This window comes from Eriocheir sinensis, chromosome 56 (assembly GCF_024679095.1).
Source record: "Eriocheir sinensis breed Jianghai 21 chromosome 56, ASM2467909v1, whole genome shotgun sequence".
NCBI classification, from domain to species: Eukaryota; Metazoa; Arthropoda; class Malacostraca; order Decapoda; family Varunidae; genus Eriocheir; species Eriocheir sinensis.
The window spans coordinates 5,251,853-5,266,637 of NC_066564.1; the positions used below are offsets into that span (position 1 = coordinate 5,251,853).

General features: G+C 45.9%; 2 protein-coding genes across 3 annotated transcripts in view; both read right to left on the reverse strand.

Moving 5' to 3' along the window:
• The window catches only part of LOC126984194 (thyroid receptor-interacting protein 11-like), a 165,845-nt gene that overhangs the window by 150,483 nt on the left and 577 nt on the right, over positions 1–14,785 (reverse strand). The gene's annotated exons all lie outside the window — the stretch shown is intronic.
• Positions 1–14,785, reverse strand: part of LOC126984198 (secretory carrier-associated membrane protein 1-like) — a 76,729-nt gene that overhangs the window by 25,472 nt on the left and 36,472 nt on the right. The window lies entirely within an intron of this gene.

Here is a 14,785-nt window from a genome sequence, read left to right on the forward strand (position 1 = left end):
GCTGCGGCTGATTCTGTGGACGCTGAAGGGTCACTCAGACATATATGATATTCTTCGATGGGAGGAGGCTGAAAATAAGGTCCAAAGCATAAAAAAACCCTGTATAGAATGAAACACCGGTTTACTCAATATGGTGTAAACAGTTCTATACTAGTTTACTATAAAGAATCTGTTTTCTTTTTATGCAAAACATGCATATATTAAGGGTAACACAAGTATATAGTCACGCAGGTGTTAGGAGGGGAAAGTCGATCTCATGATCAATCTTGTGTGTGACAGTGTCTCGAGCTGGTATACGACTATAAGAAATATATACCGAAATAAAAAAAAATCTGCAAATAGTTTCTATAGCTAATGGCTTAGGTGAAGATTACCCCACCGCCACTAAAAAGGTGGTCATGAGCTAGAGCCGCGCCATACCTTGTCTCAAATGTCTGTGAAGGAGGATCGCCCGCCAGTGGCGGATCCAGGGGCGACCGCCCTCCTTTAGGACATAAATTGCGCCCTTTCAAAGATTCACTGAGATCTGGGGGGTATCATTCCTGTGAACACTACTACTAGCCTACTAATTATAATGATAATAATAACAACAATACTACTACTATTACTATTACTACTACCAGTGAAACCTATACATATGGAACAGACACTTGCCCCAGCTTTGTCATTAAGCGAATTTTGAAAACTTTTGGTGCGAATCGCCATAGCTCTTTTTCTGGGCTACAGGTATCAATCGACGGCAAAATGCAAGGGCTATATTTTAGTGAAAGGGTCGAAAATCGAATAAATTCGCAAAAACGACAAAAAAACCGTGTCTGAGTTCCTAACCTTGAAACCCGCTCATTTTTGAGAATTTTTATTTAACAATGATTTTACCCTGCCAATGTAGTTTCCAAAATGGTGCATTTCGTTCCCAGTAGTTTCAGATCTCGAGCGATGGAGAGCGATTTGACGAATTCTTGTAGTTTGATTCAACTTGAAGGATATTTTGATAGCTCGATTCTGAGTTCGTCGTCGAACCGTCACAAAATAGCCTGTTTTTCAGCACTTTTGCGGCTCGATGACGAACTTAGAATCGCGCTATCCAAAGATCCTTCGAGTTGGTCAAACTACATTGCCAAGAGGGGCTACATGTCAAATTACAGCCTTCTAGAGGCAATAGCAAGGCCACACTAGACAAAAACGTCAAAGTGTATGGACTTCGTCCAAATCGCTCTCGACAGGGTTCACGTTTCGAGCTGTAGCGACGAAACTACTGGGAGTAGGGAATGCACCATTTTGGAAAGTACATTGGCAGGGCTAAATCATTTGTTAAACAATTTTTTTGAAATTCTCAAAAAAATGAGTGGGTCTCAAAAAGGTTGGAAACTCAAAAATACGTTTTTTTGTCGTTTTTTGCGAATTTATTCGATATTCGACCCTTTCGAGTCGGTTTTTGAGCCCGGTCGCTCTTTAATCAATATAGCCCTTTCATTTTGTCGTCGATTGATACCAATAACCTTTCTGTAGCCCCAGAAATAAGGGAGTTATGGCGATTCGCACCAAAGCGGTTGATTTTTCAAAATTCGCAGCTTAATGACAAGGGAGCCGCAAAATCAAAAGAGAAAGACATCCATTACTTGAGATGTTTCTACTACTACTACTACTACTACTAATAATAATAATTATAATAATAATAAAAGAAATAATAAACATACAAAACAAATAAAAGAAATTGCGAACATTATCGTATTTATATTAAAAAAAGCGCGCCTAGCGGCGCCAGATGTATTTGGCTACTGTACTATATATATATATATATATATATATATATATATATATATATATATATATATATATATATATATATATATATATATATATATATATATATGGTATGGCGCCCATCTTGTAAATCAGCCCCCCCTTCACCTGGAGCTGGATGCTGGATCCGCCACTGTCTGTCGCCCGCCCTAAGGTTTCATACATGACTCCCGCTCTTCACCGGCTCTTCACCTGCCTGCCGGCGTGCCCGTGCGTCGCGTCAAGTTATGCAAGAACACTACCAGGATGCTGGCCCTCTGTCCCCTCATAAAATCATGGCCATGCCCCGGCCCCTGAGTTCATATCATCCACCGCACTTACTATATATTACCCTTACTCAAAGCTATGATGACCACACTTCATAGGCCTCTCGTCCCACGTTTACCACCACAGTGACTGGTGTACCACGCTAATGTAAAGCTTCATAGGAGTGTTTCAGCGCTCAACTTACTGAAGCCTTACGATGGAGGGCTGAGGCTGAACTAAGCAGCTGGACCACTGGACAGTCACAGGCTAAGCGGTGCATAATAATAATAATAATAATAATAATAATAATAATAATAACAAAAAAAATTCGTCCCTCTAGAAATTTACCAGTACAGTGTGATGTTAGCTAGATGTTGGCGGCCCCTGCTGGTGCACAGGCAGACGCGGCTCACCCGCGCATCAAGGCACTGCGGTATGATGCTCACTTGTAACGAAAGCCCCGTAGCTCAGGTGGTAGAGCAGCGCTGTTGCATGCTTACGCAGGGCACAGGTTCGATTCCTGTCGGGGCTCCGTCATTAAAATGTTTTTTAACTTCACCGATCCAGACTGCGCGACATTTCCCCCTCTGAGCTTGATTTCGAAGAATGCAAGACTACGGCACCCTGTAGCTGTAGGCAGTGAGAAAAGGCAGCTCCATAAGTAACCTCGACCAACACATGATTCAACCCCATAGTTCAGTCATGCACACAACAGTCATACACTAACACGTAACATCTAACGAAGAAATTGACGAGTATGAAAAAAGTGAAATTTTTGGGTTTTAGATCATTAGGTGTGAAAATATTAAGAGAAGGGAAAGAAGGATGAGGGGAGAGGCTAATAATAATGATGATGATAATTATAATGATGATGAAAAGGAGGAGGAAGAGGAGGAGGAAGAGGAGGAGGAGGAGGAAGACAAGACTTAAATGAACCTTGGACATGGACAGAGGGTGGAGGGAGGGAGGGAAGGATCAGGACACACTGGGAGACGAACAGGAACAGCAGGATGTGTGGTGGTGGTGGTGGCGGTGGAGGGGGTGGAAAGGAGCCAGGAAATTCCACCAAGGCTGCCTCATCACAAGAGCGTCATACCTGCGGCTCTCTTGTGACCTCTTGTAAAACAGCGCCATATGGAAGAGCGCCGCGAACTGGGTCAGCCACGCCCTCCCTCCCCCTCCCTCCTCACTACCACAATCCCTCCTCCCTTTTCCTTTCCTTTCCCCTTGCGATTATTTTTATACTCCTAATGATCTTTCACTATGTTATAAAGATTCTTATTTCTTTACACATACATATTCAGTGATTCCAATCCTTTTCCTTTCTTTCTCTAGTCCTCTTTTTCCACTAACTCTTACTTTCGTTATTAAATTCTCTCTTTCCAATATCTTCCTGGTTCGTGCCTCTCTCTCTGTTTGGCTTTGATGTTCCGTCTCTATAATCTTTCTTTGATCAATATTCTTTTTTATTCATTTTTTCTCATTTTCGTCAATGAGGCCCTTTATTATTTTCTTTAGGGTACTCATTTCATCCTTATTTTTCATCTCCATTTCCTGCCACAGACTCAAGGGCCGATGTGACGGAGGTGAACACCCAGGCAACGCGCAGCATCAAGTGTTTGCCCAGACCATCAACTATATAGCTTTTATACTTTCTTTCTAATTCCAAATATCTTCCCAGTGTTAAATTCTCCTACTTCTTTTTTTGATAACTCCTCCAAGGCTTTTTCTTATCATTCCCAAAGATAACCAATCAACAATGTTTACCTGTGTGTGTGTGTGTGTGTGTGTGTGTGTGTGTGTGTGTGTGTGTGTGTGTGTGTGTGTGTGTGTGTGTGTGTGTGTGTGTGTTCCGCAAGTAGAGAGGGGAGGAGAAAGTCGATAAATTAGCTTTCCTATATTACAAGCAGTCGTTAATTTGTCACTGATGAATGTGGGGCGCGACCTTAAATGACACTCACGATAATGGCGCCTTTCATGTCTTCAATAGTTATGCCTTGAAGTACTCCTCTCTCTTCCGAAATATAACCTACACAGGCTTGAAGGAGCCAAACACCCACCGCAAGCATCCACTAATGGCCCTGTAATAAGACGCCCAATGGCTCCACTTTTGTCGCGGCTGCAGCGTCGTGCCCGCCGTGACCCCGTGAGAGGGGTGGCGACGGCGTGTCTGCCGCTGCGGCAGAAGCAGCAGGTCGTTGGCTGCGTTGGTGCGGCGAGTGATCAACTACTGTGTTGGCAGAACCGTCTGATCGTGTTGTTGTCAAGTGTGCCTGTAGCGCAGCCTTGAGGGGCGTGACGCATGGGTTCACCGCGTCCCGGCACATCTCCGTGCTTTCTCCCACGCACCCTACTCCGCGACTCCGGCCACCAACAACTTTGACAATTCTATCTCTATCTATCTATCTATCTTACGACCTAGGAGGGTGTTTCGGTATTTGCGAAACAAGGAGAACGCTCCGGCCTAATCACTCTATCGTCCAGGTGGCTGCCGCGTCCCTGGGTCCACAGCCATCCTCAACACACTTCTCAGCCCCCGCAGAGCCGCCCTTCGCGGCTGGTCCAGCGTGAAGCTGGAGGAACATCCCCTACAGCTGTGAGGCGCCCCCGCTGATTTGCACAGCCGCGCCTCGGTGCAGCCGGTGGTAGCAATGCCGGTTGTGTTTCTGGAAGCCCCAGCGGTCATACAGCGCAAGCAACAACTCGACAGGTCGTGGGTACACATGCTGTGCTGCCCTGCCCAGGGCCATGCAGACAGGTCGAGAGTACACACGTCACACAGACAGGGCTGTCAATCATCGGTGACTTCGGCCTCACACCACGTCATCACGCAAAGGGGACATACTAGTAAGGCAAACGTATAGCTGTTTATTAATATTTTGATGGTTAGGGACAATAATAATTATGAATCTGCATCGTAATCTCTGCCAAGAGGTAATATTCTGCCGCGACAGTATTTTCTTTCATAACACTCAGCACTCTTGTTATTTTGGCCAACCACTGCACGGTGCCGCCAAGCTGGCCCAAGAACTCACCTGGCCGGAGGATTGTCTGCGTGGCCTTGACCCTGCCAGGCCCTCACATCACACCCTCACGCGGCCGTCAAGGCGCCCTTCCCCGGGACGTCCCCGGAGGCGTCCTCCACCTGCATGGCAGAGTCACGCCCCTCCCCGCCTCGCCTCGCCCCGCCCCGCCCCGCCAGTCTGCGGTCGCGCGGGGCCGTCACTGTTGTTTGCCTCACACACGGGTTACTCAACACCCACATCCTCGAATTACATTATAATAGTTTTATCTCCCAGTTATGCACCATTAGTGATAATTGAGCCGACATCTCACTGCATAAACAGTAACGTGTTGGTTACCCCTCACTCAAAGACGCCCGGCAGTAATGATACCTTAATTACGTTTCTAATTACCTCTGGTGGACTTAATGGTCTAGGTGTGGTGTATATTTGCGTTCTATTTGAATATTACTTAAGTTTGTCTTCCAGTCCTCGGTCACTCAGGGGCGTGGCATCAGTGTTATGGGCAAACTCTATTTCCTGGCACACTCCTGGACACCCAATTAAGATTTTGTTCCTGGACTTCACTTCGCCAGCGTCCTTCTGCTACCGCTGCACCTCGCCTCTCCTTTTCCTTTACTTCCCTTCCTCTCCTATCCTTTTCTCCTTCCTCCCTTTCCACTTCCTCCGTTCCTCGCCCTTTCCTCCGATACAATCTTCCATTTACTCCTCTTTCTTACCCTTCCACCCTCCCTCCCCTTTCCTCTTCCCTCCGTTCCTCGTCCCTTTCTTCTCTATAGCCTTCCACTTCCCTCCGCCACCATCACCACCTCCTCCTCTCTCCCCTTCACCCAAATCCTTCCTTCCGAACCCTTATTTCCATTTCAACTTTCTTCGCTTCCTGTCCCTTTCTCCTCCTCTTCCTCCTCCTCCTCTTCCTCCTTACCTCCTCTATACGCCATAATCTCTCCTCTACATTTCCTTTCCTTTCCACTTTCCTTCGTTTCTCGTCCACTTTTCCCTCTCCGTCCCCACCTCTTTCCTCTACGCCACCCTCCCTTCCTCTCTCTCTTCCACATTTCCTCCGTGTCTCGTTTCCTCCTCTACAACCTTCCAACTTTCCTCCACCTCCTCCTCCTCCCTCCTCCTCCTCACCACCCTAATCTCCCTTTCCATCGTCTACCTTCCTCAGGGTCTCCTTCGTGGTCTCCTCCTCCAGCGCATCTCACTTTACTCACCTTACTCACCTGAAGCTCATTGTCTCATTTCCTGCTAAACCACCGAATTAGCTTAGACTTTCACTGTCCACCACCGGCTACCTGCGCCCTGCTCCTGCTTGTGACGCGGCGGCTACATCTTGCGGGTCGCCCTTAATTGCTTCTAATGGTTTACTTAGGTTTATAAATTTGCATCAGTGAGTCTAGAGATCGTTGGTTTATGCAGTCTGCTTGGTTTATGGTGTTTTCCTAGTAATCTTCCTTCATCTGTATTTCCTCCTGCCTACGACTTGAACTTTTTAAGAGGAGGGTTAGGACACCTCCTCCCGAAATTGACCCTCTTCGGCCACCTCCTTGAATTTTTTTAGGAGCAGCGAGTAGCGTTTTTTTTTATTGTTGTTTTTTTTGTGCCCTTGAGCTGTCTCCTTTGTTGTAAAAAAAAATACAAAGGAAATGGTCATGTTTAATTTCGTATTCCTTAAGACACGTACAGTACTCGTGATCTTGTTGACATAATCCATTAGTTCAGTGTCTTCTCGTAAGTTGAAGGAGAGAAAACATCTAACCTTGTGGCTTTCTTTGTATATAACCGGATAACATTTAATATATAACATTTAATAAGAAGAGTAACGTTCCTTGACTATCAAAACAAAACACAAATATAGACTTTAATTGCTTATGAAACACAGTGACTTAAGGGAGCACTAACACCACCACCTTCCTTGACCATCAAACTTTAAAGGTAGAGTTGGGGGCAAGGGCTATAGCTGCGCGTGGCCACAGTGCTCATCTCCGTTACAAACACGAAACATAAAAAAAAGCCTCCACTGTATAATATTTCCTCGACTGAATTAATATGCAAAAGAACAAGAAGATGAGGAAAGACCACTAGCGCCTCTCCGCCCCTTGATAATCGCCTAGTTCTAATTGGCAGCCTTGAGGTCGACCTAGATTTTCACTCGTCCTTCACTTAGCATTGTTGTGTTTGATCCGACAACGTGAAAACCCACAACTACAGCCCACCCCTTCCCCTCCTCCCGCCCCCTCGTCCATCTCAACCCACCCCTTCCCCTCTCCCGCCCCCTCGTCCATCTCAACCCACCCCTTCCCTTCCTCCCGCCCCCTCGTCCATCTCAACCCACCCCTTCCCCTCCTCCCGCCCCCTCGTCCATCTCAACCCACCCCTTCCCCTCCTCCCGCCCCTCGTCCATCTCAACCCACCCCTTCCCTCCTCCCGCCCCCTCGTCCATCTCAACCCACCCCCTTCCCTCCTCCCGCCCCCTCGTCCATCTCAACCCACCCCCTCCTCCCGCCCCTCGTCCATCTCAACCCACCCCCTTCCCTCCTCCCGCCCCCTCGTCCATCTCAACCCACCCCTTCCTCCTCCTCCCGCCCCTCGTCCATCTCAACCCACCCCTTCCCTCCTCCCGCCCCTCGTCCATCTCAACCCACCCCTTCCTCCTCCCGCCCCCTCGTCCATCCCATCCCACCCTTGTCACGTCCTCCTCTCCCCTCCCTGCGTCCCCCTCCGTCGTTGCATCTCGTCCACCTCTTCTCCCTTCGTCCCCTTGCTGCCTTGTCACCCCACCTCCTTCCTCCCTCCCGCCCCTCGTCCACTTTTGTTAACTTCTTCCTTAATGATCCAGCCACCCCTTGCCCCTGCCCACCGTGACCCTTTGCTTCCCTAATTCAATGTCACTCAATCCTACCCTACCCTACCCTACCCCACCTACCCGACCTCAGCTTACACCACAGACTCGTGCCCAAGCCCTTGTTAACTCCTTCACTTACTGCCACACCCCATCCTAATGACCCAGCCACCCCTAGCCCTCACCTACCCAATTCTGACCCCTGCCCCCACTCACCCCCGCTCGCCCCCACTCACCTCCGCGCCCCCCCTCCCCCGGCCCAGTGAGCAGCACTTTGAGGCAAGGGGCGAGGGCGGCTGCTCCAGCATTAAGTCGTTGGCACCGCAGACAAACCAGCGAATTAAGAGTGAACACGCCGGGAAAACACAGCACCCGACCACAACAACATTTATGATTACTGCGGCACACACACACACACACACACACACACACACACACACACACACACACACACACAAACACACACACACACACACACACACACACACACACACACACACACACACACACACACACACAATTACTACGGATAAATGGAAAGCTTTGCCAAATGAAATCGTGTACGCAGTTTTTTTTTAGTTGTGTTAGAATTGGGCTGAAAACAAGACATTGCGAGCTTGATTCAATCTAAAAAAATACAAAACACACCCACACCCACACCCACCCACACACCCACCCACACACACACACACACAAATCACGCATCTCACGCCATAAATCAGAATAACACACGACATAATCATACGCATAAAATACATAACGACAAAAATGAGACGTAATAACAGAAGGGGTGACGGCAAGAACGGGAAAAAGCAACCCCGGAATCGCATAAACGGTAGAGCAAAAACGTTCCCAAGACACACACGGAAGGACAATATAAGCTTGAAGTAGCGCATGAGACTCGGGAAAAAAGGAAAGTTTCGTTTAGTCGGCGCAACATTTGTGGTCATATGCCGGAGAGAGACAGAAGGGGAAGGAATTATAGGAGAAGGGAACAGACCCCAGGAGACGGGACACAACCCCCGATTAATACCTGGTGCCCATTCACTGCTGGGTGGACATGGGCGTAGGTGATCGGAAAAGCCGCCCCTATTTTTCCACTCCGCCCGGGAATCGAACCCATGCTCTCTAGATTGTGAGCCGATTTTGCTAACCACTGTACAACGAAGCCCCCTGAGACTCGGGAAGTGTTGCCAGAAAAAAAAGAAAGGATGAATGAAAGTAATGTACAGAACAAGGGAAAGGGCGACGGAGAAAAGGAAAAAAGGGTAAAAGGAAATGAATAGATGAATAGACGGAAAAAAACCATAACCATTTAAATGAATAGATAAACAGACGGAAAAAAAAGAAAAAAAATAGTAACTATGAAAATGAACAGACGGAAAAAAAGAGTAACCATGAAATGAATAGATAAATAGACGGAAAAAAGAAAAAAGAGTAACTATGAAATGAATAGATTTGGAAAAAGAAAAAAAGAGTAACTATGAAAATGAATAGATAAATAGACGGAAAAAAGAAAAAGAGTAACTATGAAAATGAATAGATAACAGACGGAAAAAGAAAAAAGAGTGACTATGAAATGAATAGATAAATAGACGGAAAAAGAAAAAAGAGGACTATGAAAATGAATAGATAACAGATTGGAAAAGAAAAAAGAGTGAATAGATAAAAAAAGAAAAAGAGTAACTATGAAAATGAATAAAAATAAATAGACGGAAAAAAGAAAAAAGAGTGACTATGAAAATGAATAGATAAATAAATTCGAAAAAAGAATAACCATGAAAATCAATAAATAAAGAGAAACAAAGAGTGACTGAGAATGAGTTACTTAAAAAAATGAATACTGAACAGATGAATTATAAGTAAGTAAATGATACAAGAAACGATAGGAAAGAAAAAAGAACGAAAAAACAAAATATGCACTAATAAAATAAGAGAAAACACAATCCTAGCTAACACGTATAAAATAAATATCTAATAAATGTAGCCCCATGTATTTTCAGAGGAAAAATGAAAAATAGCATTATATCAAGAACTAGGAAGAATATACCATAAATGTTTGTGTATTTGTTTGTTTGTGTATGGGGAGGAGGGCTTTAGGACCATTGGAGCCATTGGAAACCAGCCAGCCAGTCAGCCACTCAGCCTTTCAGCCATCCACACATCCATTCATTCACCCAGTCAATCAGTCAATCATCCACTCATCCAACTAGCCAGTCACCCACTCAACACCAGCGCCAGTCAGTCAATCATCCACTCATCCAATTCAGCCATTCACCCAGCCAGTTTACCAATCATCCACTCATCCAACTAGCCAGTTTGTACCCACTCAGCCATTCACCCAGGGACACAGCCACCACCTCAAATATTCAGCCTGTCAGCCAACCATCACCTACTCACCCACTCATCTATTCATCCATTCACCCACTCTACTCAAAACATCCACTAGCCACTATCCCCTCAGCCATCCAGCCCACCACACGCGTGTTCCCCATATGTCTGAGTGACGTCACGGCGCACCGCAACACACGCGAAACGGCCCGGGAGACGAGGGCTAACTACAGGTATTAGTGTTGTTAACGTGTACCCTTCAGTGGCTGCCAGGAGGGGGGGGAGGGGGTGGAAGGAGGGGAGGGGGGATGCAGGATGGAGGTAGCGTGGAGGTGAGAAGGATAGGGAAGGAGGGAGGCAGAGATAGGGTAGTAATGAGAGAGGGGTGGAGGTGGGGGTGGGGGGAGAGGGAAAAGGGGAGCGGGGAGATGGAAGGAAGCGAAGCGGTGCAGAGATAGGGTGAGTAATGAGGAGGAAGGAGGAGGAGAGGGAAGGGGAGAAAGGGAAGGGAAGTGTAGGGGAGAGGTAGAGGGAGGTAGAGGGGAAGGAGAGGGGAAGGGGGAGAGAAGAGAGGAAGGGAGGGAGATTAAAGGAGTGCTTGATGTGTGAAGAGGGAAGGGGAGAAAGGGAAAGGGGAATAGGAGGTAGAGGGCAGAGGAGAGGTAGAGAAGAGATAAAGTGGAGGAGACAAAGGATAGTTGATGGAGAGGGAAGGGAGACAAGTGGGAAGGGGAGATAAGTGGAAGGGGAGAGGGAATTTAGGGAGGAGAAGGAGAGATAGAAGGGATGAGGATGAGGTAAGAAGGAAGGAGAGAGGAAAAAGGAAGAAAAGGAGAAGAAGGAGGAGAGAAAGCGGAGAGATGGAGGAGAGAGAACGAAAGGGTAGGTAGAGGAGAAGTAAAGAAGGGAAGGAGGGGAAGAGAAGAGAGATGTGGAGGATATAGATGGAGGGAAAGTGAGATAAACACACACACACACACACACACACACACACACACACACACACACACACACACACACACACACACACACACACACACACACTATACTCCTCCCCCACAAGCAACAACCTCCCCACTCCCTTCACGCCACAAAATACTCATAATTGCATCATTCCCTCATTATCACTCATCATCATCATCATCATCATCGTCAGTCACACTTATCACATTTATACGTTAAGAACATTAAAGCAGTTTTTTTTTTATATGACGAAAAACCACAGAAGGGAGCGACAGATGACCACGAGAGAGAGAGAGAGAGAGAGAGAGAGAGAGAGAGAGAGAGAGAGAGAGAGAGAGAGAGAGAGAGAGAGAGAGAGAGAGAGATAGAGAGAGAGAGAGAGAGAGAGAGGAGAGAGAGAGAGAGAGAGAGAGAGAGAGAGAGAGAGAGAGAGGAGAGAGAGAGAGAGAGAGAGAGAAAAGAGAGAGAGAGAGAGAGAGAGAGAGAGAAAGACAGATGATGAAAAACGACAGAGAGAGAGAGAGAGAGAGAGAGAGAGAGAGAGAGAGAGAGAGAGAGAGAGAGAGAGAGAGAGAGAGAGAACGAGACAGACGATGAAAACGACACAGATAAAGAGAACGAGACAGGGAGAGAATGCGACAGAGACAGAGAAAACGAGAGAGAGAGAGAGAGAGAGAGAGAGAGAACGAGACAGACGATGAAAACGACACAGATAAAGAGAACGAGACAGGGAGAGAATGCGACAGAGACAGAGAAAACGAGAGACAGAGACACACAGAGAGAGAGAGAGAGAGAGAAACAGAATCAGTGACCACAAAGACACCGTGAGATAACGTGGATTCATTGCAAGTCGCATGGACAACAGATGGCGTTTAATGGATGGTCGGACAGCACAACCAGATCAAATTATAATCAAGTCCTCAAAACCACTTCATCACCTCACCTGCTGTCGCTCATAAAATAGCCACTGGCAGCAGCCTCCTACGTCACCTCTTCCACCGCCCAAATGCAGGGAAGTCTAGAAGGCCCATATGCTCAACAATACGGGTTTTGATTTTTAAGACACTCGCTTCAATAACATCAGCTATTTTTAAAGATCAAAGAGGGATCAATCGGGCTCTAGCTGTGCATGTTTCTTTTGGGTTCATGGTACAGAAGAAGGAACAGACTACCACCAGGGTCATAAACTACTCCCTGGACATGCACAAACTCTCCTACGAAAGCCTTAGTGGAATATATGTGAACTTGGGAACGAATTGTTTTAGGGGTAATCCAGCCCACTTGGATCGGTATGAGTATTGTTAAACGCTTCCAACCTCACATCAACTATTTCTAAAGCTACGAAATGAGACAGTTGGGTTCTAAATGAGTTTTTAGGTCTTATGGTGCTGATCTAAATAGAAGATGGCGTCAACGGTCCTGAACAAACCCCTACGAAAGGAAATGAATATATATGGCTGGGCGGCGAACTGTTTAATATATCCTTCACCTCATATTACCATTTCCAAAGGCCGAAATGAGACTAGCCGGTTGGCGGTCGAGGTTTTTAGGTCTATAATACCAGAAGGGTCATACAACTATCCCTAGAAATGTCAACTTTCAAATTCCTACGAGAGCCGAGTCGAATATGTGTGCCTGGGAGCCGAACTGTTTAATGATATATCCTTCCACCCCTCACATTAACTATATTTCTAAAGGCCGAAATGAGATCAGTCGGGTTCCTAATAAGCAAGTTTTTAGGTTCATGGTACCAGAAGATGGGTCAGGCTATCAGAAGGGTCAAGGCTACAACTATCCCTGAAATGTCTCAAATTCCTACGAGAGCCGAGTCGAATATGTGCCTGGGAGCCGAACTGTTTAATGATATATCCTTCCACCCCTCACCAATTAACTATTTCCAAAGGCCGGAAAAATGATCCTGAAACGTCAATTCCTACGAGAGCCGAGTCAGCAAAAAAAAAAGGAGCCGAAACTATATATCGATATATCTCCCACCCCTATATTAATTCAGCATGAAATGAGATCAGCCGTTATAACGAGTGTTTTTATAGGTTCATGGTACAGAAGATGGGTCACGGTCAGGCTACCAGAAGGGCCATGCTAACTATCCTCCTGAAATGTCTCTCAAACTCCCCATGAGAGCCAAGTCGAATATGTGAGCCTGAGTGGCGAAATGCTTAAGGACGTGAGTTGGCTAAGGTCCGTATTACTAAACATATCAGGGTCCTATTGTGACGCTTTTCCAAGGGCTGAAGCAAAGAAGATTAACCGGTTTTCATGGATATGGTATTTCCAAGCTTGTTGGTCCAGAAGTCGTAAAAGTATCACTAACATCATGAAACAGACCAATGTGAATATAATTTGAAAAAAAAAGAAGATACAGTAAGAAACTATACACTCAATATAATATAAAAGAGCTGAAGTTTATAAAAAAATTACTGTAATGAAATACGAAGTTGTTAAAGTTATAAGCTAAAAGAAATTCACTACCAGTATAATAAAAAATAAAAACCCACAGAAAATTATATATAAGGATGCTAAGCTAATAAATGGCAAAGCGATATTTTCTTTTATAACATTTCATATTCCCCACATCTGAGTTACATTTCCACATTATTTAATTCCTAACACGGAGCATCGAGAAGGAAAGACAAGTTAGAAATGGAGCACTATAGCCTTCCCATATGGCGGCGTCTCGAAGTGTCAATGCCCTTAATTGGTGAGAGAAAGATACTGTGGCATTGTAAATCACGGAGGAATCATAATGTATAGGTTGCCAACCGCCTGTCAGCTGCGAGGTGAGGCGGCCGCTCACCGCTCTTTCCAACACCTTTGCCTCAGCTGTGCAAGTGGAGGAAGGAAGGCTCTGTATCGGGTTGTCACGTTCGGGGCTGACGTGAGAAGAAAGGACTATGAACACCTTTCAACATAACAACACTCTTTCAACAACTTGCCTCTAGTCGTGGCTTGAGAGGGAAAAGCGGCTGAAGGCTCATAGTTATCATGCCGTCACGTTCTGGAGCTAATGAGATAAGAAAAAGGACTATGAACACCAACATAATAACACCTTTTTCAACAACTTGCTCTAGTCGAAGCGTTCTTTGGTTGAGAAGGAAAAGGAAGCGTTCTGTATCGCTGTCACGTTCGGGGCTTTCGACAGGAGAAGAAAAGGATGATGCTTGCATGATTAACTCTTTTCAATCGCTTTTACAACACCTTTCTTCCTCAGACATGTACGGGAGGGGAAGGAAGGTTCAAGCGTCGCCGTCACGTTCGGAGCTGATGGAGAAGAAAAAGAATCGCACCAACACCAAATATCGTGGACACTCTTACTATAGTGTTCAATCTAAGCTAACAAACATAAACCTAAGCGTGTTCGTAAGCACAGTGCAGATTAGCAGAAAGTGTTGTGCGAGATGAATTTTCAAACAGAGGTTAAGAAAACTTGGAAGCCATAACAGGTAGCCAATCAGTTTCAGCTTGCAAACACGCTTAGGTTTATGTTGTCAGCTTCTTGGGTCGACTTGTATAACAGACTATTTTATACTACTATTTGTAGCAGCGCATTTTTTTT